Below are 23,543 nucleotides of genomic sequence, written 5' to 3'. Positions count from 1 at the left end.
TCTTCACAAATATCAAAGGTAAATAATTTAAGAGGCAATGTTTAAAAATGGGAAATACAAAACCCCGAGTGAATCTGCCTCTTCCCTCTCCTTCCACATGCCTGAGTCCTCCTGCATCTCCTCGGTCCACAGCAGGTGTGTGACACACTCTGTTGTTCTGAAGCCTCCCTTAAGTCCTTTCAGCCACATGTGTAGCTTTCCTGGTCACTGTTTCGGAAGAGGATCAATAATAGAGTCCGATTGTTATTCAACTTCCTATTGTAACAAAAAGACAGCATCCAGAATGCCTATGAATTTAGAGAGAAAAGTCCTCATTCTGTCTTCTAAGATTTTTTTTATTATACTTTAATGGGCCCCCACAGAAGGAGAAAAAGATCCAGCACCATAGATGGCATAATCAATGGCCTATCACTTCAGTAGTGTATTTTTGTAGTTGTGACAGTCATTAACCCTCTTAACTTCTACCTCGCAAACAAAACTTCTCACATGTAGATATGATATATAAAATCAAGAGACAGCTCAAATTCAGTAACACTCTCAAGGTTTAAATTGGTGGTGACCGTCCTTCATGTTAGGCAGAGGTGAGACACCAGTCAGGTGCAAAGGGTGGGCTTGTGCCTTCAGGTTTGCCAGCTGATTGCCAGGGTAGCTTGGTAACAAGGGCTAGGCTGTGTCAGGACTACCCAATGGGCTGTTTGAACCCTGGGTATTACATGCATGTTTAAACAGTTAATTGGCTATTCATTATTTACAATAAGAAACTGTATAGCAACGGTGCCTTGTGGGTTGCCCGCATCCCCTAACTGAATTCCTGGGATTGCACCCCAGCCCCAGCCCCAGATATAGCTTCCTGCTAAAGCATGGCTGCTGCAGCTGTTGAAGCTTTGCCAGTCCTAAGGGAGATCTGATCTGAGCTCCAGCTCCAAGGCTAGATATTGCATATACTTGAGGAGTGGGCCTGTGGAGGGGAGAGCTGCCTTTTTCTTTCCATTTCTCTCTCTTTGTATCTTTCAAGTAAAATAATAAATCAAAACTAGTTCAATATTTTTGAACAATAACAACAAAGCCAAAGAGGTGCAAATTCTATCAAACCTGTTTAACACACCTTGTGTAACTGAGGCTTTCACAAATGAACCACAGCGAACGAAATTAGGCCTTATCCCAGCAAATGCAGCAGAAAGACCATGTTAGTAAAGATAAACAACATTTCAGGTTAGACTGGACCAGAATGATCAGAGCGCAAATTTTAATCACATTTTTTCATCCTTTAAACATTCATTCATTTATTTGAAAGGGAGAATTAGAGAGAAGGAGAGAGAAGGAGAGAGAATCTTTTCTATCTTGGTACACTCAAATGGCTGTCACGGTAGTGCTAGACCAGGCTGAAGCCAGGACCTTCCTCCAGGTTTTCCACTGGGTCTTCCACACGGGTCCAGTGTCCCAGGTACTTGGGCTACCTTGCACTGCTTTCCTAGGCACATTAGCAGGGAGTTGGCTTGTAGATGGAGCAGCCAGGTCTCCAACCAGTGCCCATATGAGATGTGGTTATTGCAGGCAGAGGCTGAGAAACAGAGTCTGTGGAAGAATGAGATAATAGAAGTCCATTCATGTAGTCAAATTCAGCAGATGCATCCTATGTTGAGGAAAGCAGAGCCCAGAAAGAATAGAGACACGCCCCTCCCCAGCCCGCCACCTGGGCATTTGAAGAAGGGGAGACAAGATAGCAGAGATTTTCCCCCTATTTTTTTTTTTTTTTTGGCTGAAACCCTTGCTACCTCTAGGGAAAACAGACTGTGGGTCACGAGGGCATAATCCGACCAAGCAGAGCACTCACTGTGGTGGCCCAGCAGCTGCCTGGTGCTGCGTTCCCGGGCCATCACGCACTTTCTTGGACCTTGCATGGGCAGTCTCGTGGGTCAAAGAGCGGTCAGCTGCTCCTGGCCGCTGTTGTTGCAAGTGGCCTATCCGACCACTGTGGGAAGAAGGCAATGGTTTCCTTAAGGAATTGGGATATTTATAAAATAAATATAAAATCTAATATATGTTATGTGCAAATGATAGTATTGGAGAGCCCCGGCGGCTGTATATTTGCAGAACATCAGCCTCCCGTGAGTACGGATTGCCCCATCGTGAGGAGAAACACAATACGGTTCAGCAGAGAGCTGGCTGCAAGGTGCAGCCGCTTGTCTGTGGGCAAGTAATGACTCGCGTTTTCAGCTGCTTCTTGGTAAGAGCCTTAGTAATTGGAATCAGTTATTCAAAACATCGCTAAATGTGATTTAAATGGCAAGGATTTAATAACAGAGAAAGAAGCCATTAAAGAGGTTCAAGCAGGGGAGAAGGGAATTCCGTTTTTTAGAGCAGAGGGAGAAAAATAAAGCAATTACTTGATGTAAAGGCCAGAAACAGGACTCCTGCTGTCAGGGAGAAATCAAATCTGTCAGCAATTAGTGGGATCTTAGGAGGTAAAGAACTCGCCAGCTTTGAGCAGTGAATAAGGGGTTAGCAATTATATGAACTGATAAAAGTGTTCTGGTTTCCAAACAGCAGGTTAACAAGCCTCACTTTTTTCATAACTTGATGCAGATGTGATGGTCACACTTTAGGATATTTTTCAGCAGTTGGCCAGGAAAGATCCTTAATAAGCGCTTTGTACGGCCTCTTTCCGTCTCAAACTGTGCTGGGCTACCTCACCCAGAAGGATGTACAGGAGAGTTCTGAGAGCAAGGTTCTTCTTTAATTAAAAAATAGAATCAGAATTTCCCTGAATGTGCAATCTGGGAAAAAAACAAAAAAAAAGAAATTGAATAGGAAGATCACATCCCTGACCATTCTTCCCAAGGGATGGATGATAACTCTTTTTTTCAGCATCGGAAGAATGGCATCGCACAGTGGAAGGTGGGAAACGATGTCAGTAACAAGCTCACTTTAGGATGAAGTACTCTATTACTGTTTAGCCTTCGTCGTGGACAATCCTGTGTATTTATTTCTATACATATGTGCCCACGAATGATTCCTGTAGGAGTCTTTAAACTTAGGTTGCACTCATGAATGCAGGTGAGAAACTTGGGATGGCAGGCAAAGCCACATCTTAATGCAAGATCAGTTGTTCATTACAGCAACAGTGATGGGCTTTCAAGGAGCTGGTCTCTGGGCCTCAACGAGCGCTCAGGTACCAAGAGGATGAAAGAGAATGTTAAGCCATTTGGACAGACCCCAGGATCCATCCCCTCTGACCAGCTATGAAGGTGACCTACTTATGATCTTACTATGCAGTTTCTTTAAAAGTCATCTGCAGTCCTACCGAAGTAACAGCACTGCAGAGACCTATCCTTTTGCAAGTGTTATTTCTTTGTCAATTGATACAAGATAATTAAGGTCTTTTTTTCTTTGTATTTTTTTTTTCCTCCAAGAAATTCAGTCTTATTATATTGGGGATACTTCTACTTTAAGCACCGGGCAAGCATGGTCTCTCAAGGGATTTTCCATTTTCAGCCAAACTCTTCTGACCAGAATAAAAATACGAGTCTTCCTTCCTGGCCCTTGGTTGTCATGGTTCCACAGGGCTCCTAACTCTGAAATAACTGGTTACCCTTAAAGAGCAACAGGTGTGAAGCGTGTGCGACCAGCAACCTGAATCGAAAATGCTGCTGATGGCAGTTTTCAACACAGCTCTAAAATCAGCACAACTTTTGCTATTTTTCCTTTTACAATACAGCCATCAATTCTGTAATTGTCTACAATTTTATGCTCGCTACCATGTTGTGTCCTAAAGGCATGTGTTATCACTCAGCTTTCTTAACTATTGTATTTCCTCTATGCAAATTTGCCGGCAGCAGCTCAAAGACTTGGTTAGGCACAACGTAAGCAGCAAGAGGTGGCATGACATTGGGGACAAGGAGACGTCCACTTGAGCAGCTTCAGTTCTGCTCAAAGAGGTAGAGACATGCTCTTTGTGCACCAGTGTCAAATTACCCACTACAATATACTGTGTAGACTTGTCCAAACCTCACATCTCTGTTGCGGGCTAAGGAGTTGATTAGCCCTCGCTGGAATGGGTGGGAACAGGAACTGGGCTGTGGCTAAACACACCTAGACTAACTGGCCTCATCTGTATCCAATATCCTACTAAATGAGGATGTGGGGGGGAAGAGTATATAAGGAGAGGTGAAGGAGCAATAAAGTGAGACTTCTCAGAGACTTCTACCATCACTGGTCTCCTGTTGGTGCTTCATCCCCTCCCTGCCCACATGACGGGCTCTGTTGGTTGTAGCAAATGGTGCCCAACGTGGGGCATGGCACGACGGACCATCTGAAGGACCCCTGGATCTACAAAGGTAAGTTTAGAGTTAAAAATTTTGCAGGAGCATAAGTGACTTCATCCCCAGACCTCTCTCCCTGTCCTAGGGCATGAGGGACAATCTGAAGGACCCAGGAAATCTGGAGGCAAGCTTAGAATTAAATATTTTGCAGGGGCATAAGTAAAATTTATCATGAGGCAAGAACTCATGAAAGCAAATGATCAAGGGAATCAGAGATCTGCCCCAATCACAAGGCACCGACACTAAGCTTAAGGCCGCACAGAAGTTCGTTGAAATTGTCTGCGACGTATCCATATGGTTTACTCTCCTTGTAGCCCCATTTTCCCTCTGGCACTTGGTAAAAAATACTTTGTCATCCCCTCAAGTGGTGGTGCAACTCTTTCTTGAAAAATTATCCATAAGAAGGGGAAGGGAACCGCAAACCAGGGTAAGAAAGAAGGAACCCTAAACCAAGGTAAGAAAGAACCCCAAACCAGAGTAAGAAGACAGAGGGGACCCCAATCCATGGTAAAAAAGGAAAAGGAACCCCAGAGCAGACAAAGTCTGGAGGAACTGCGTGAAGAAGGTTCGCGGTCCTCTTCTGAGGAGGAGGAAACGGAGGAGGATAGAAGTGAGTCTGCTGAGGATCTCCCACCCACAGAGCATGTACCCATAGAGCGTGTGCTGAGCAAAAATCTCTTTTAGACAGGCATGGAGACCTCTGCGCTGCCTGTGCCATCAGCGCCATTAAATCTGGGGGCAATGGTGAAAGATTTATAGGAGCAACCTCAGCGTCTCTCCCTTCAGTTGAGGCAAGACTAGCTATAGCCCCAGACAAAATACAACTTATTTCTTCATTTTAATCATTTGGAATTTTAACTTTTTCAGAATTTTATTAAACCTCCCAAAGTTTCTATAGTCCAGATGTTTTTAGCCATCTTTCAAAAGGCATCCAAGAATTCAAAAGTTTCAAATTCTAGGGTTTCCCTTGGTGTTTTTATGGGCTTCAAGAATGCCAATCGATTAATCTCCCATTTTGTGGAGACAGTTAATCAAGTTGATCAAATTATATTAAGATTATTTGCAAATGGACGTGACACATATCCCAGAGTTTGGGACACTAAGGTGTGTGCAGGTTATTGTCGATACTTGCTCTGGATTTATTCTGGCTACTACTCAGGAAAAAGTCAGGCATGCTCTAGCCCATTGCTAAGCATGTCTTTCCATATTGGAAACTCCCAAATTATTAAAACTGATAATGGCCCCTGCTATACCAGCAGTAAGCATTGTGATTTTGCTGCCTCCCACTACATACAATTAATTATAGGCATTCCTTATAATCCTAAAGGACAAAGTATTGTGGAATGCGCCAACAGTACTATTAAGGATTACCTTATTCAAACAGAAAAGGGGGAGTATAGCACTCCCCAAGAACATTTGAACCTTGTATTATTTATCTCAAATTTACTAACATTGGATGCTGAAGGATGGTCTGCTGCAGATCATCATTGGAATCTGTCTCAGAAGCGGAAGGGTTATGTGATATGGAAGGATCCCTTGACTGGTCAGTGGCAAGGCCCAGATCCCGTCCTCATATGGGAGCAAGGATCGGTTTTTGTTTTCACAGAAAACAAAAATGGTCCATGGTGGATTCCCAAGAGGCTTGTCCGGCAAGCTCCTGCTGCAGAGTCTTGTGAAAGCTTGGGTTCTGGCCATGGTGACGGTATTTGAGTCGGAAGATTGACAGGATAAACAAGTATATTAGTCCTTTATATAATATATATTCGTATATTGTTAAGCACTCCCTCTTTTTTTCTTCCTCCTATGAGCACCAAGGTCATGATATTTCCCACCTTTTTTTCAAGAAAAGATATACAAAATAAGGGAAGCAAAAACACATCTGTTTGTTGCAGAAGCCAACTGTATGACAAACGTGATTGTTTCAAAGTGCCCCGTGGAATGTCACCATGAAAGCAAAAGCCTATTAAACCTGACGCAGGGCCCGATACTGCACGTAGCAGGGCATGGAAAGCTGAAGTTGGTGTTTGGCATCATGCATCAAGTTGAATGTGGATCAGTGGACTCAGAGCCGGGAAGGAATCTTTATTAGTACAAAAGAGACTCACAACATCGTGCTCTCACCCAGTGCAAGGCACTTGAGATCAGAACACTTGCCTAAATTGCTTCCTTGAGCTCTGACTGGAAGAGGCAATTTCCAGGAGGTAGGAGGCACGGACCCCTCTGCCAGAGTAGTGGCCATTCGGGGGTGCCAGTGACACCCTGAGGCAGGGACCCGCGGTGGCCCAGAGAGGCCCCTTTGGTTTTGGGATGTGTCAGTGTTGTATCTTGATGATGATTCTGTCGCCGGGGTGACAGACTGGGTGTCACTCTGTTCTGTGGCTGATCTCGGTCCCCTTGGCAGGAGCAGCCCTGCACTCACGAATTGGCCACCTGTGTCAGAAGCTGAGACTCTCACCGAATTACAAATCTCAAGTGTCGCAGCAGGGAAGCTGCGATGTGTGAATTTTGATTTGTCTGGCTGACACTTCCTTACCAGCAGCCTTGCTGGGCAGCGTAATGGACAACTTGCTAAACTGTAATCTTTTTGGAGGATGGATGAAGAGAGCCCTCAGGCTCGGGACAGGATGACTTACTGTGTCACTCGCAGGTCTGGGACAAGTGGCCCTCTGGACACTTGCAATTAGTTCTTGTTAGCTGTTGAGCACCACAGAGATTGGAACAGTTATGAAAGAAGCGACTAAATTCTTTTACTTTTGATAAGCTGCCTTTCTCCCAGATGCTGGCCACCTGCCTGCGGGCACTTTCCCTGCAGGGTCAGTACTGCCACGGTCTCAAGGACAATCCAGAGATAATGACTCGGAAGTCATCAAGGTAACATTCTCTCCCCTGTTTTAAGAAAAACAAGATACCGGCAGTGTAGGTATTTTTGTAGAACTATTCACAGATCTTACAAAAGCCTCTTTCCATGGAACGAACCTTAAGTACAGTGTTGGCTGGCCGTGTATAATTTTGCTTGTTTTCGTGTAAAGCAAACGTTGATGTGTTCCTGTGGAAATGGCAAAATCTGTGAGATTAAACAAAGAGAGAATTAAAGGTCATTGGCTTCAGCTTTTCTGTTGGTATGAAGCCCGGGTCCTTAGCTGGTTTTCTTTACTTTCTGTTGATTTTCTCCTGGTGTGGCCCTTGTTGTTTGTGCTCAGCAGTAATGTATCCAAGAACAGCGTGGAGAGCCCCAGAGCCTCCCGGAACCATCGGCAAAACAAAGCCTAGCAAATGCTTTTTGCCTGCACACAGTGATGCAACCTCTGAAAAATAGATGAGAAAACCCTCTGTGGAGCTGGAGTCCTTCAATGTGCTCACAGAACCTGGCTGGTACAGTGTCAATAGCCCTCAAGCAGCTAACTTAGGGCTGAAGACTGTAAGAGGCAAATTTGGTCTCTGCCCTTCACCAGTTCCATGAGCCAGGAAGATAGGACGTTGTCAAAATGGACTCACCATGCAGTGTACAGCCTTTTTCACTCATCGTTGGCGTTTTCTACCAGAATAGAGATTCTCTCCAGTTCCGTGGAATTCCCATACGAGAGAATGTCAAGGTGATCATACATGTTACTCTGAACACTGTTCAGGCCTAGGGAGCCAAAAAAAGTAAGAGCCAGGTTATGGAAGAGGCACACAACTTGTCCAAAGCCTTGAACAGTTTATGTTTAGAAATCAATCAGTCACTACCAGAGGAAGTAGAAACAAAAACAATGGTTTAATTAGTTTCTGGACCATTTTTATTTAGTAAGCAAGTTCAAAACAGGGCAACTTTCCTCTTGGTCATTGTGTCGAAAGTCAAAGAACTGTCCAAGAAAAATGAAATGAGATGCCAGTGGAATTGCTGAGACATGGACGCAATGTCTATGACAGCGATGTGGAATTAGATCATGGGTCTTTGGAGTTCTGAAACTCATCAAAGGACAACGTTCTAACCTGCCTGAAGTGGGAGCAAAAGCTTCTCCAACCTGCTCTGACTCCAGCCTTGGGATGATGAGGACACGAAAGCTTAGGTAATTGTGAAGTGACGAATGAAACCAGGTGACAGCACGCAGCTACTGCCCTCCTCACGAGGGTCTCCTCTCCCCTGGATGACAAGACTCAAAATCAGTACAACTGTGCAACTTTAGGCTATTGTGATATCTTCAATCATGGCAATTCATCTTGAGCTTGTACATAATTCAAAATTCTCTTGATTTTTTTTCTTCCATTGATTCGTGGTAAGAAATCTGTGCTGATCTGACCACTTGCTTTACTGAAAAATACTTTCAGTCCCCAGTCCGTATTTGTCAGTTTAGAGATGTGCTCTGAGGCCATGAAACGCAGTGAGAGCAGGTGTTCCTTCCTGCAGTTCACCGTACGCTTCTTGCTTGCCTCACTGGCACCGTGTTCCAACCCACTGACCCAGGGATACCAGGTCTGCATGTCAGGTAGAGATTCTGTTCCATGTGAAATGTGCTAAGGTGTCACCCGTCAGCAAAATAGACAGTAGGAGACCCAGGTTCAGCCCAGGGCTTCTCTTTCTCTTTAAATTTAATTTTATTTTTGATGTTGTTTACATAGTTGAAAAGGATGCAGGCTCATGAGGACCAGTGAATGGGGTGGGGCAGGTCAAGGTATGGAGGAAAGGAGGGTGGGACAAATGCTTCCAATTTTCCTTTTCTTTTCTCCTGTATCGGGGTAGAGGGACATGGGTGGCGGTGAAGGTAGTAGTGTGTAATAAAGGGGAGGGGACTGTTTCCAGCTGCCAACCAGGGGTTCTCTTACCAGGCTTTTCAGATGGAGCAATCAATTTTTTACATGGCAGTCTTGCCATTTGCAGAATGGGATGCTAACAGCTGTCACAGCCAGTTTACAAGATTGCCATGGTGAATAATAATAGAGTTAACAGACATTCTGAACAAACTAATTACGAGATGATGTTTTCTCATATAACAGTTAGCCAACATAATGACAATTACTGTCTGATGAGTGAGATTTCACTTTTTAAAGTTCTGCCATGTCCCATTGTCCTTATCTGACATTCATATGATGGATCTACTGCGATGACATTCCAAAGGCCCCTCCAAGGGAACATGAACTCACTTGACTGCCGTTCATGTGCATGCAGTGTCTTCTCTACGTCTCCTCCATATCAAATGTTTCCAACTGTTACACCCAGAGTGCCTCTGGGGTCTTTTGCCCGTGCCCATTGGCCCACATCCACCCCGGGGAACACCACACTGAAGTGGAGAGTCTTTGTGCTTTTCTTGTTGTCATAGCCCCGTGCCATCGTCACTTAACGATGCACGATACACGTGACAAAGCAGCAGTCCCGAGCGTCAAGTCAGTTGGTGCTCTTGAGAGCTGAAAGGCAGCCACTTGGAGATCATTACACACTGCGACTCAACATTTCTGCCTTCACATTGTGTTGCACAACAATTCTAAATCCATTTTGGCTATGTGACAAGGTCTGTTTTCTGCCTGGATGCCCAGGTCTCTCTCTCTTTTCATTGTCTCTGGTTGGTGTCCAGGAATAAAGGACACTTACCATTTGAAAAGGCAGAATTGTTTGCAATGAAAATACTTCGCACTGACTGGGACTCACAGACAGCTTTAAAGACCCAAATGAGGACAGTCACTTCCTCTGGAAGCAGGCTAATTTCCATGCATCTTTTGGGAGGGAGGAAAGTTGTCCTGTTTTCTGTTTTACTCTTCAAAACTTTGGCTTGCAATTCAGGAGAACTTAAAGAGAGTTTTTTTAATTTAAAAGGGCTTTTACTGACCAATGCTGCCAACACAATTATACCTGGCAAGCTCTCTTTTATGTGTGAAAGATAAAAAACCTTTTTTCTGTAGCTTCCTAGTAAGCTACTGGAACATACATTCAACTGTCCTGAATTGTGAATGCTTCTAAATATGGCTTTACTTGGTGTGGATAGAAGGAATTGACCAGGAATTGATTTAGTGCATTCTGTCTTTGGGGCAACAGTGATCCACTGTGTTGGAAGGTTTGATAACTCTTGGCTGCCTTGATTTTCTTACTTGAAGGGCAGAGATCTAGCGTGCTGCTTGTAGCAGTGTGCTAGGTACAGTCCTGTGGTTACTCTCCGAAAAAGAAAAGCCATTTCATTGCCTATTTTTTAAGACACTGAGCGGCAATGGTGAGTTTAAGGGCGGAGGGAAGGAAGCAGGCGTGCACCTGTGAGTAGGTGTGTGTGTGTGAGCATGAGCATGAGCACTGAGTAGGTCCATGAGTGTGTGCATGTTCCACAAGCAGAAAGTGATATCTTGACTTTAGGTCTACTCTAAGTCATTACTAAGTTTGTTACTTTTTCTGGCTGGAGGAGATGAATGGTTTTCCAAGGGGGCAGAGCACAACGGCCTATAAATAGCACCTGTGGCTAATTCTTCCCTCCAGATATCACCCAACACATCTTGGTTTTTTAAACAATTTGTTCAGAAGAAAGCGAAGGGTCACTGTGCACTTTGGTGTGACTCGAAATGTGTTTTATGGAGAGGTGCTTTTTTGTTTTGTTTTGTTTTGTTTTCTCTCCAGGAAGTTTGCCCTGACGGCGCATGTAGAGAAAGCAATAGTGCAGCACCTCCCTGGGGAGGCATGCCTCAATGACAAGCCCAGGAAGGCTGGCACGGAACTTGCCGGACCCGTGGAGGTGGTGCCATGTCATCGCTTTGGCCATTAACTTCCCACCCCCGATTTCTAATTTCTTCCCTCCCAGAAGGCCTCAGGCTCAGATGAGCTGTTCCAATAGCCCCGGGGAGATGTGACCTCATGGACTCGGGAAGAGGCTGGGAAAGTTGTGGTGGGAAGGTTCAGGGATTGTGGTTTCCTAAAGTGAGCCACTGCTGGATAGCACAGGGGGTGGGTGTTCCAGGCTCTGCATGTTAATGCCATCTCTTTTGGAGGACTGGGGAGCAGCAGTAAGAGAGCACCTGCTCCGTGTGGCACAGGGCAGGTCTTTGCTGAATGAACGAATGTTCGCCATTCAACAGCTCGAGATAGGTCATGCCACTGGTATTTGGCTGGACACCTGACAGGGATCACATCGTCTCCTGACACAATGCTTGGCAGATCTTAGCCATTTATTAAATCTCATAGAAAAAGTAAAAAAATGAACGGTAACAATTCAATCCCTAGCACATGTGACTCCTTCTCATTGTCAGTTACTCTCTCCTATGTTCCTAAAATGTACTACATATGAACATGCGAGTACTTCAAAAAGCTCAATGAAAATGGAATTAGAAGATAACATCATTTTAATGAAAAAAACGTTTGAAATCTTCCCATGCAAAAAGTTTATGGAATATGCACACTATAGAAAAAACCACACAAGAATTTTAGAATACTTTTGCAATAAAATAAGCTTCAAAAATAAATCTTTATACATTTGGTTTTTAAAGATTCATTTGTTTTACCTGAAAATCAGAATTACACACAGAGAGAGATGGAAAGACACAAAGAGAACATTCTTCCATTTGCTGGTTCACTCCCAAAATGGCTGCTACGATCAGAGCTTGGCTGGTCCAATGCCAGGAGCCAGAAACTTCTGGGTTTCCATGTGGGCGAAGGGGGCCCAAGGACTTGTACTATATTTTGCTGCTTTCCCAGGCTGTCAGCAGGGAGCTGGATCAGAAGTGCAGCAGCCAGGACACAAATGGACACTGATGGAATGTCAGTAGGAATGCCAAGTGGAAGAATACCTTCTATATACCCATGCCGGCCCCTTTGTATACTTTTAGTCACATACTTCCTACTTTGTAACTGGCTCCACTTTCACTGATTCTCCCATCTGAAACAGGACTGTGAACTCAGAATGCCCAAGAGACCCTGAGCACTTACGAAATGCTAAGACAAGCTGACTATGAAGTGAACAGTTTTTGAAAGCACCACAAGCCCTTAAAGCAGGGATTCTCAGCCTTGGCAGTGACGGCATTGGGGGCTGGACAGTTGTTTGTTGGGAGGGCGTCCACACATTGCAGTGTGCTTGACAGCTTCCACTTCAAGCGTGATGACCACAAGTGTCTCCAGCTGTCATACAAGGTCCCCCCGAGAGGGTCGCAACGCCCTTTTGTTCCTTCAAGTTTTGGATTGGATTGACTCATTCCTAGTGCAAAATGTCTAGATAAATAAAAATAGTTAGTTGTATTCCCTTTGTCTAGGAACTTAATCATTAATCCTGTCAGCCATTAATCCATTTCACTGTCTGCGTTCTTCACTTTGAGGGATTTTCAAAGAACACGGTGTTTAATAGTTTGGGAAGACCATGTTCATTCTTTGGAGCTCTTGACCTGAGGTGGCCACAGGCTGAGGACGGAGAGCATGCTTGCATATCACACGTTCTGTCATCACCAGGAAGGTGGGGTGGTGAGTCAGTTGTTTCCCAATGTACCCCCACAACAGTGGCTTCAGTGAAAGGAGCGTGGGAAGGAACAGATGCCCACTCTGGCTCTCCAGACTACAACCTGTGAGATATAGTGGCTCTCATCTAAGGCATAATCACTTCTCCCTTTATAACACAAATGAGATATTCCTATCAAGTATGGATTAGCTTGTATTTAGGAATGTAGTCACATAAAAAAAAAAAAAACAGCAAAGGCTGTAGTAATGAGCATTTGGACTCTGCAAAATCCAAAAAGAAAAAAGCATATTTTTCTCTAAGATCATTGAGAACTCCTTGCCAAGGGCTAAAGCAAACGATGCATGCTGGTTCCCTTTTGAGTGCAAGGTGGGAAGGTGTCGGGAGGAGAGCTGTGGCTGGGTATTGCATACCTAGGATTTAGCTGAGTTGGGTTGCAGTGTAAGGAGTTACTAGACAGCTCCACGTGGAACGTACACAGATAAGAGCGTGGAGGGCACATGCTTCATGGTGTCGTTCAAGTTGTTGTGTCCTGGAATGGAATGCATAGGTACATTCAGGACCTCACCTTCTTGGTCAAATAGTTCTTTGCCCTCAACAGAATTCAAAAGTTGGCACTTGCAAGTTCCAGTATGATTTCTTGCACATATAAAGTGTTCAACAATGTTTTGTTGAAATAAATAGATACATTACAATATTTCTGAAGAATAAATATGTCCCAAGAGTTAAGAGATGTGAAGTGTGAAAATGATTTCAGTTCCAAAAATACTTCAGTCAAATTTTTATGATTTGGTAAAAAAAAAAAATAGCATGTTGAAGTGAGTTTCCAAGTATTATCCCAAATCTGGCCTTGTTTTTACATGATTGTTATCATTGCTATAAAATGTTAACAATTCTAGTGTTGATCCAAAGCCCCTATATTCTAGGCATTGTGATGGATGCTGTATGCAGTATGCCCCAAATGTCCACTATATCCCGTGGTCCCAGGGCTGAAGCCATGGATTGGAAAATCAAACCAAGCATCCTACATGGTTTGTAGGAATCCCACTACTCAATCCATTCCATGTGCCTTAAAAGGAAACTGGTGGGCCCAGCGCGGTGGTGCAAGTGGTTAAGGTCCTCGCCTTGCACGCCCGGGATCCCATATGGGCGCCGGTTCTAATCCCGGCAGCCCCGCTTCCTTTCCAGCTCCCTGCTTGTGGCCTGGGAAAGCAGTCGAGGACGGCCCAAGGCCTTGGGACCCTGCACCCGCGTGGGAGACCTGAAAGAGGCTCCTGGCTTCGGATCGGCATAGTATCGGCCCGTTGCGCTCACTTGGGGAGTGAATCATCGGATGGAAGATCTTCCTCTCTGTCTCTCCTCTCTGTATATCCGCCTTTCCAATCAAAAAATAATAAAGATAAAAAAAAAAAAAAAGGAAACTGGAGTCAGGAATGAAGCTGGGGCTCAAACCCAATTACTCTGGTACAAAATATGGTAGATTTTAAGCAGCTTCTTAAATCCTTAAACATAAGCCTGATTTACATAGTTTTGCTGACCCAAGTTTTGCAGCAGTCAACTGGTAGTTGGTGCCACTCTAGTGGAGCCCTAAGGTACAGGCGCTGTAATGCAAGCCCATGCTGGTCTGTTTCTGGAGCTCTCATGCTCTTCTGCATGAAACAATAAAATCTGCCTTTTTTGAGCAAATGTATTGTATAGAATTGGTTCACATCTCTGAAGTGCCCCAGAGTAGATTATATTACCATCATCACTTGTTCTTCCTTGGCGGAGGGAAGATGAGAGAGCAAATGGGCCTCCTATCTGCTTGGTCCCACATGGCTCTCCATTCATGAGGTCACCTGTCACCCACATGTGCACAATTCAGGGATTTTATTTTTAACCCAAATGCACACCTACATACCATTTCTCTTGGGCTTACCTCAGGGCATGGAGCTCAGTTCCTGGGTGCCAGGAGCTCTTGCTCTGAGTCCGATTCTACCTCTGTGTAACCTTTGCTAAGGTGCCCTGTCCTCCCTGTACTCAGGCTTCTCCACCTGCTTCCTCCGTGGGTTCATCAGTTTCAGCAGCCACCACCCTCCAGAATAACATGGGCATCTTCCCCAAATCGTAGGGCACAGTGAGCTCAACCTCATACAGTGGGGTGAGTGGCACCTCTTAGAGAAACATCCACATCTTCACTCCTGGGAGCTATGGATGCCATACCTTATATGACAAAAGAGTGAATATTATAGTGCATGGTAATAGAAAATATGGAATTAAGTTGGAATCTTAAGAGGACCAATGCATAACAAATTATCCAGGTAGTATTTAAACGTTTTTTAAAAATGAATCCTTAAAGAAAGGAAGAGGAAATTTTGAGACAGAAAGAGAACAAGGAGATAACACAATCTGAGGCAGGTTTTGGGGGATGTGGCCACAAGCCAAGAAATCACCAGAGCCAGCCAAAGCTGGACAAGGCAAGGGACAGGTGTTGTTCTGGCCCTTTCAAAGGTACCATAACTTGGCCAGCTTTGAGAGTTCAGATTTTGGTCTTCAGAAAAGGAATAGAATACAGTTCTGTTGTTACAAGCAACTGAATTTGTGATCTTTTTGACAGGTACACAGGAGCTACTACCTGGCTGTGTCTCAGAACCCTTCTTCGGCTGCGTGTTCCCATACTGCTTATTGAGGGGACAAATAGAGTAGACCACTGAGACCTGACTTAGAGACATAACTTAAGTAAGCCTTCTCCACTCCACATCCATCCCAACATGGCTGGCAGTGATGCGAACGGCACTGAGGATAAGTCTGGAGCCCTTGTCTCAGCTTTCTACTCTGAGTCAGGGCTTGGGGCTGTGTGTAGGAAGGCAGCTTGTGCTTGATGGCAAAGCCGAGAGCAACCAGCAGTGCAACGTGTTCCAGGACCCTCTTACAACACGCCAAGCCACCACCCTGATTTCAAAACTGAGGTGGGGATCGAAAACTGGTGATGTGGCGAGAACAGCCAGAGCGGCTGCCACGAGGGCTGACAGTCTCACATCCGCAGCGTCAGAAGAGATGGCTGAGGCAAGGGCCCTGGGTCATGCGCACTGAGGAGTTCAGAGAGTTTGTTCATGGCCAAAAAGGATGCCAACTTCTACAGAAAGGGTCTCAAATCTCACTCTCCATCTGCTTACCCATCATTGCAATTTCTTCACATCCCTGTCCTGTCATCACTCAGCCTCAAAACTCATACCATTCCTTCACTCTTTTGACCACGCTCACACTCAATGTTTGATCACCTTACATAGGGCTGGCCACAATAATGGATGTGACTATGCCAAGTCCTTTTGTTGTAAGATGGACCAAGAGGAGGTGACGAATGCGGATGAGTACACAGGGCCCTGGGATGACAAAAGTGATATGCACTCTGGATTGTCATTGTAAGAAGAAATGTTGGAGCTGAGTCCTTGCAATTCGGCCAGGCTTAGCCCTACAAGGTAGCTCATTTCCGCTTTGAAAAGTCCTTCATTACACTGAACTGAAAATGTGTGCTTCCTTCGTTTTCACCTAAGCTCTGCATGATCATCATAATCCAAGCCAGCAACCCTTGGGGACCTTGATCTCCATGGGTCGAAAGACAGGCGGAATGTATGGAATTTTATTTTTAGTTTCTACTATAGAAAGTCCTTTAGAAGGAAAGGATAGAATATTCTCATTTCTTACATAATAAATTCCTGACTGGGAGTTTTTAGGGATTGCCTGAGGAACCTACTTAGAGAGTTAATGTTACAGCAAATGTGAATTCTTGGGCCAATCACCCATCTCCCCACTCCATACTCCTCAGGAGCTCAGAGTGGGAAGATGGAAAGATAATGTGAGCATTGACATACAAAGTGTGAAGACACACTTGCCTGGCCAGAATTCTGGGAGAAAGCAGGACCCCTCATATGTAATCTGGGCTCTTCACTGCTCTTGTCTTTGACCTTGTATGGGCTTTATTCCCCTCTTGCCCTCACTCTCTTGCCACTGTGTCTCTACCAAGAATGGCAACTACACCTTCCTGCTCAACCTCTGTGCCTGCATTTACGCCCACCTTTCAGCAGCCCATTCTCTCTCCCATGATCAAGGATGCCCAGAAAGGCAAAGTGCAACATGCCACAGCAGCCCAAAGCCCTCCAGTGCCTTTGCATGCCTGAGAATCAAGTCCAGGTTCTCAGGCAGATTATAAGGCCTGTAGGTGCCGGCTCTTTTGAGCTGGTTGGTGGCTCCCAAACAAGTTTTGCCTTTGCTCTCTTTTCCAGCTACTGGGCTTGGCTTGTCTCAGTTATTTGAAAACACTGAACTTCATCTCATGCCCTGGCCTCTGTGTACATTTTCTTCTACCCAGAAGCACAACCTTCCTTTTATCCTTTCTTCATTTCCCTCTGTCTTTACCTCCACACACCCATATACAGCTCCTTCCCCTCCACTCCCTACTCTCCCTTTCCCTCCTTCCCCTGCCCTCCCTCCCCTCCTCTCCCTTCCTCTCTCCTCGCCTTTCCTTCCCTTCTGTTCCCTTGCTCGGCCTGTCTAACTCTTAATTCTCCTCTGTGTTTTGGCTTCAGTGGCATCACCTGCAGGAAGTCAGTTCTTTCCTAACTTCTTCCGCCTTCTGTCCATTACAAGCTGCCTAAAGCCTTTGCATAGCTTCTCTCAAGCATCCCGCACTCTTAATTTTAATTCCTTGGAGCATGCTTGTTTTCTCATTTAGGCCAAGAATTGTATGGGAGCAGGAGCCATGTCTCTCGCTCACCAAGAACAGTGCTGACACCTGCTAGGCCGTTAGTAAATATTTGTAGAATAAGCAAATGACTCAAATGATTGACATAAACTTATGAATTATGTGGGCAAAACACAACTTAGGCAAGCTAGGTAAACTCAGAGGGTGAATTTATTATTCCAAAAGAGAAACAGAGAAGAAAAGTTTATTATTTCTAGAAACTGACTCTGGGGAACAAACACACTGTTGGAAGCTGGGACTGGGGCTGCTCTGGGCACAGCAGGGAGAGGCTCTGGCGTCTGCAGGGGCACTCCCCCTAAGGAGCTGTTGTGATAATTGTTTGAGTCCTCCTTTAGCACAGCAGCTGAGAGTGGTCCATAGACTGGACAATGGCATGTCACAGGCAGGTCTTGAAAGGTGGCATTTCATTCAGATTCAGTTCCAGAATCTCTCTAGACTCCTTATTTCTGACACCCTTAGCTTGACTCATTCTCTTGTGTTGATTTCTGTTAAATACCATCAGTATCAGGGATCAGTAAACTCACGCATGGAAATTCACCAGGCACCTCTTTCGTATATGACCCCATTGTAGGACCCAACACAATGGCTCAGTGGCTAGATTCAGGACCCCATACAGGTGCTGGTTCATGTCCCAGCTGTTTCACTTCCATGACTGTCACCTAGGAAAGCAGTAGAGGATGGCCCAAAGCCTTGAGATGCTGTACCCCATAGGAGATCTGAAAGAAGCTCCTGGCTTCCGATCGGCTCAGCTCCGGCTATTGTGGCTATTTGGGGAGTGAACCAGGGGATGGAAGATCTTTCTCTGTCTCTCCTCTCTGTAAAAATAATTTCTTTTTTAAAAAAAGACCCCACAGTCACAACTTCAGTCATGCAAATATAAGCTAATCTCTGCGAATCTGTCTTACCCATGTCTCCTAATGACGCTGTGTGCAAATGCCATGAGAGTGCATCTCCATGCATAGCTGTGTTCTTGGCAGCCAGAGAGAGCGCAGTGTTTGTTACTATCATCACCACGGTGTCAGGCACAGTTCTTCCCATTAGCTGGAGATTCAAGTCACAACAATGCCAAGGCTAACAGTAAATGTGGGTGTTTGCTCAAGACACTGGCATCCCACATTGGAGTACTCAAGTTCAATGCCAATTTCTGGCTCTCCACTTCAACTCCCTGCTGCAACCCTGGGAGGTAGCAATGATGGCTCAAATGATTCTGTTCCTGAAACCTATGTGGGAGACGTGGGTGGAGTGCCAGGCTTCAGATTAGCTTCTCTGTTACGAGAATTTGGAGAATAAACCAGTGGACGGGAGATCTCTGTGTCTTCCATAAAAATTAAAAATCAAAAAGCTAATAGAGCATGTCTTCCCAACCTCTGCACGAATGGTGACTTCACCCTCCACTCTGCACTTACGGCTTAAGTCATTCTTTTGGTTTTTAATTGTATGTTGCCTTTCACTTTCCCCTTGAGTTTGGTTAATAATATATTCACGAATATTATCTTCTCAAGGGCAAGATTGGGTCTTGATTTTGCTTGTATTCCTCAGAAGCCAAAAGCAAGTATTTCCCGACCACCTATTACCCATGAGCACTGACGCTGTTTGCTGTGGCCCCCGCAAGTGTGAAGGCAAAACGTTAGGGTTCATGCTAAGTATCTGGTACTCGATGGGTCTAGTGGTGTTTTAGAAGAGCGTGTAAAATTCACACACGTTTTCACAAGGAATTAGATGACTTAAGCACCAAGACTGTATGTAGCTTAGAGCAAGTAGTCAATTAGGTTACTTAAATTAATTTTTGGCAGCAGCTATTTGGAGCTTGGAGTCTTTTTGTCTTTAAAGAGCTAATCCAAAATAACAAAATAAAATGATTAAGTATTTCTTAAACAATATTATTCACAGACTTAAAATATAACATTTAATTAAATTTGAGTTGTTAATCTTTTCATAAAAATTAATTTGAAGTTCATTAAAGGAAGGAATGGGCCATGCAGAGCTCAGGATTGTGGCTACATGTGTCCATTGCTTTGGCCATCCATCACTTGAGTCATCAACCCCTGTAAAATGTGGAGGCAGCGTAATGCAGGACAGTCTAAATATTCCTAATGGAGAAGATCTGGAATTCAGAATTCTAGCATCTTTTTTCTTACACACAAGTTCACGTGGGCACACACAGAGCTCTCCTGGGAAACTGGTCTTCAAGGAGGAATCAGTGTGTGTAGATGGAAGGTCGCAGGCTTTGACGTCAAGCAAATCTGGAGTGCAGCCTCTTCTGCAATGAACCAACAGTGTGAAGTAATTTACCTCCCCTAAGCCTTGGCTTCCTTGGCTGAGAGAAAGGGTCTCATTTTTTGTCTCATGAGTCTATCTGAGGAGTAACAGTGACGACAAAATTAATATCTGAGAACACTGCAAGTACCCAATAAAGTCCCTTTCTTCTCAGCTCTCTCTCTGTGACTTTTCTCTGCTAGCCCCTGACAGAATGAACGTCTCCTTCCACTGCTCTCTCTGCATCTCTCTTACAGAATTGAATAGGCTGCATTTTAATTCTATGCATATTCCTTTTTTCCCTTGGCTAAGTTTTTGGCTTCATGCATAGCAACACCAATGGTTTATTTGTCTTGTTTTGTTTCAGAGAAAGTGAATGCTGACTGGATGTGTAATGACATAAAAATTCATCATTTTTAAACGAAGTCATGGTATTTTTTAAAGGTGGCATAGTAAACTTGTATGTGAATGTCTTAAGTGTTAGAGGTTTTGTTTTGTTTTGTTTTGTTTTTGTCCCCATGGTTTAAGCACAATACTTGGCTCCCAACTGAATCCAGGATGAAAGAAAAGGTGAATGAGTGAAAATTCTCTTATAACAAGTTAATTTCAATTTCATAATTTTTTTTCACTTTGATGTGGGACTGGGAATGGCCAAAATATGATGAATAAATAGAAATGGAGAAAAATCTCTCAACACAGGAATGGGCATTGCTGGAACAACTCCGTGGGAGTGGACACTTGTAGCAAACATAGCTAATAGAAAATGGTCAGGGAAACCATAATGGGCGGAACCTAGTAGGCAGTGAGGACAGAGGCGTATGGGATGCGTGGCAAACAACACAGAGTTGCTCTGGGCAGATAGACGAGGGGCAGTGAGCACAGCCTCCCTTCTCTCTGTGTTGTCCCTGCCAACTTCTGATTGGAGAGAAGCTAGGCAGACTCGAAAGGCTTAGGGGAACAGAGAGACCCTGTAACCTGGAGCAGTATTCCCAGACAGGACCTTTCTGAGGGTCAATGAGAACCCTTGTCAGCTTAGGGGAACTGTTTCACTTCAAAGATAAAGAAGGGGAGCTGTCCCATAGGTTAAAGGTGGCATGAGGACCTTCAACCAGCATCAGATGCGGCCATGGCAACACTCACCCACCTAGTGAAGGTGTAGGTTCTTCGTTATCTCTTATGGAGCAGTGGTCCTCAAGTGTTGTTTTGCACCAGCAGCAATATTATCAGGAAACTTTATAAAACTTGACTTTTCCTGGCTACCCCATAATCTGAGGGCAAGTCCTACAGTGAGGTGCCGATGCCCGAGAAGCTCTGGGAGCTTCGTTTACCAGGATCCTGGAGGCACATGTGGGCAGAGTCAGCTCTTCCTTTACCAGGAGCCTGGAGGCACATGTGGGCAGAGTCAGCTCACCCTCAGGGAAAGCTCATTTACAGAATAGTCATCATAAATGTGTTAGTAGAGGGAATATTTATACAGATTTTTCTCAGTGCTTCATGTGAGTCTCAACAGATAAAAGTCAGTAATTTAGGGATCTACGCACTATGACACATGGTTGACTTAAGGTCTATATATAGAACCTAAGGCAATGCAGTCCTTCCCCAACACTCATAAACTATTTATTAATATTGATCATTTCCAGTTACTAAAATTGGAAATGGCTTAGGTTACACAGTCTGTCCATGATGTACTAAAACAATGTTAATGGCAAGCACTTAAACCCCTAAAAGATCTTAGAATTCAAAAAGTCCCACACTAATAACTCTTAAGGAATCTAAACTGGGAAAATATTTACTATCAATGAGTAAACAAAAACTGATCAAGTAGAAAACAGACCAATTTTATGAACAAGTAATTATATTAGAAATATATTGCTAGTATAGCAATATAATTGCCAGTATATTTTTAATTTTTTTAAATTTCGTGAATGCACTGAAAACATTAGCATTCACTTTTCTTCACTGTTTTTTAAGAATTTTAAACTTTTTTAATGGAAAGTCAGATTTACAGAGAGAAGGAGAGACAGAGGAAAAGATCTTCCATTAGCTGGTTCACTCCCCACATGGCCACAATGGTCGAAGCTGAGCCAATCTGGAGCCAGGAGCTTCTTCCAGGTCTCTCATACAGGTACAGTATCCCAAGACCTTAAGCCATCCTCTGCTGCTTTCCCAGGCCACAAACAGGGAGCTGGATGGGAAGTAGAGCAGGTGGGACATGAACTGGTGCCCATCTAGGATCCCAGCACATACAAGGTGAGAATTCAGCCATTGAGTCATTGTATCTGTCCCCCATTTTCTTCACTTTAATGTTGCAATTAGAAAGTGGAAATGAGCAGGAGGGGTAGAGCTCGGTGGTAGAGCATTTGACTGCAGAAAGTGGAAATGTAAGGAAGCTGATGTCAAGAACACGATTCGGTGTGTTTGATTTCTGTAAGTGTGTAGATGCGGGTGTGTAGGAAAAAGCACATTACACCTGAAACTGGGAGTCTGTCAGTTCTACCTTCCTGGTCCTGGCACTGAGATACGGTCATTAGAAAGAACCTGTGCGTGGGCCCAGCATGGTAGCCTAGCGGCAGAATGTACTGGGTAAGGCCCTAACATCGACTGGCACATGTGAGATCGGGGTCTGGAGTGGGCTTGAGGGGGAAACTTGGGGAACCCCCGTGGTAATCCATCGCTCCTACTGGTGAGTATGTGAGTTGGCTGGGTGTTGACCAGGCCAGGCAGGGCTGCTTCACTTGTCAGCAGGTGTGTGGATTGGTTCTGGGGGCTGACCAGGCAAAGTCTAAATAAATATAGTCAAAATAAAATAAAATAGATTTATTATTTCAAAATAGAAATTAAAAAGGAAAAAAGAATGTAAAGTATTTGAAAATAATCTCAGACTTTATGGAGAAAAATCCAGAAAATTCTATTGACAAACAAAAGAGCTTACTGGGATTGCTGGTTAATGAAATCAATACACAAATTTAGTAGTATTTTTATAGATCACAAATAACCAACTATAATATGTCAAAGAATAACAATGTGTCATTCACAATTTGGGGGAAATGCACAAGGAATAAATGCAAAGATATATGGTGGGTTCCTGTAGAAAACAAGAAGCAAGACTGAAAAATCTAGAAACACTGAGATCTAATGAAATGCAAGCGAGAGGATTATTAGACACGATATTATAAAGACTATAAAGACACCAATGTTGCCAAATGAAACTTAATAAACTTAAGGCTGTTCCAAACAAAATTCCAGTAAGATATCTCAGTCCCTAGAGCAATCACTCCAACTTCTAATCAAGAACAAAGGTATAAGAATAACCAAGAGCTTTCTGGAACTGGGAAAAGGAGGAAGAGTATGAAGGACATGGAGAAAGGATTTGATTTACAGGATGTTAAATCTCATTGAAACGTACAATAATTAAAACTTTGAAGGCATGGCGGATTTGACCGTAGGTTGTAATAATACGGGGAAAACTGGGAGGGCAGTAATGGGAAGTGTGAAAGGAAAAACACCTCAGACTATAGAATGTAACGTGAAAAACAAAAATTTTAAAACTTAAAAAGTAAAAACATACCCCTCTAAGCTGAATTTCATGCGAGTTGATATAGACAATTTTGCTATGAGCTCCACTTTATTGTAACTTCTTCTATAAATTGATGAGTGATTTGGGATTCCTTTTTTCCTTTCCACTTTTTGTAACATTTTAAAACTTGACTTATGACTTAATTGCTTCATAAAAAGATGACTGACTTTTTGCTATCCCTTTTCTGGATTTGAGCTTTGGTATATCACTTGAGTGTGTTTTAAATTTCTGTTGGCTCAGTCTTCAAGTCCCCT

This window comes from Ochotona curzoniae, unplaced genomic scaffold (assembly GCF_017591425.1).
Source record: "Ochotona curzoniae isolate NIBS_2020 unplaced genomic scaffold, NIBS_Ocur_1.0 contig_66, whole genome shotgun sequence".
Classification (NCBI taxonomy): domain Eukaryota; kingdom Metazoa; phylum Chordata; class Mammalia; order Lagomorpha; family Ochotonidae; genus Ochotona; species Ochotona curzoniae.
The sequence above is the reverse complement of the archived record's forward strand: the minus strand, read 5'-3'. Positions refer to the sequence as shown.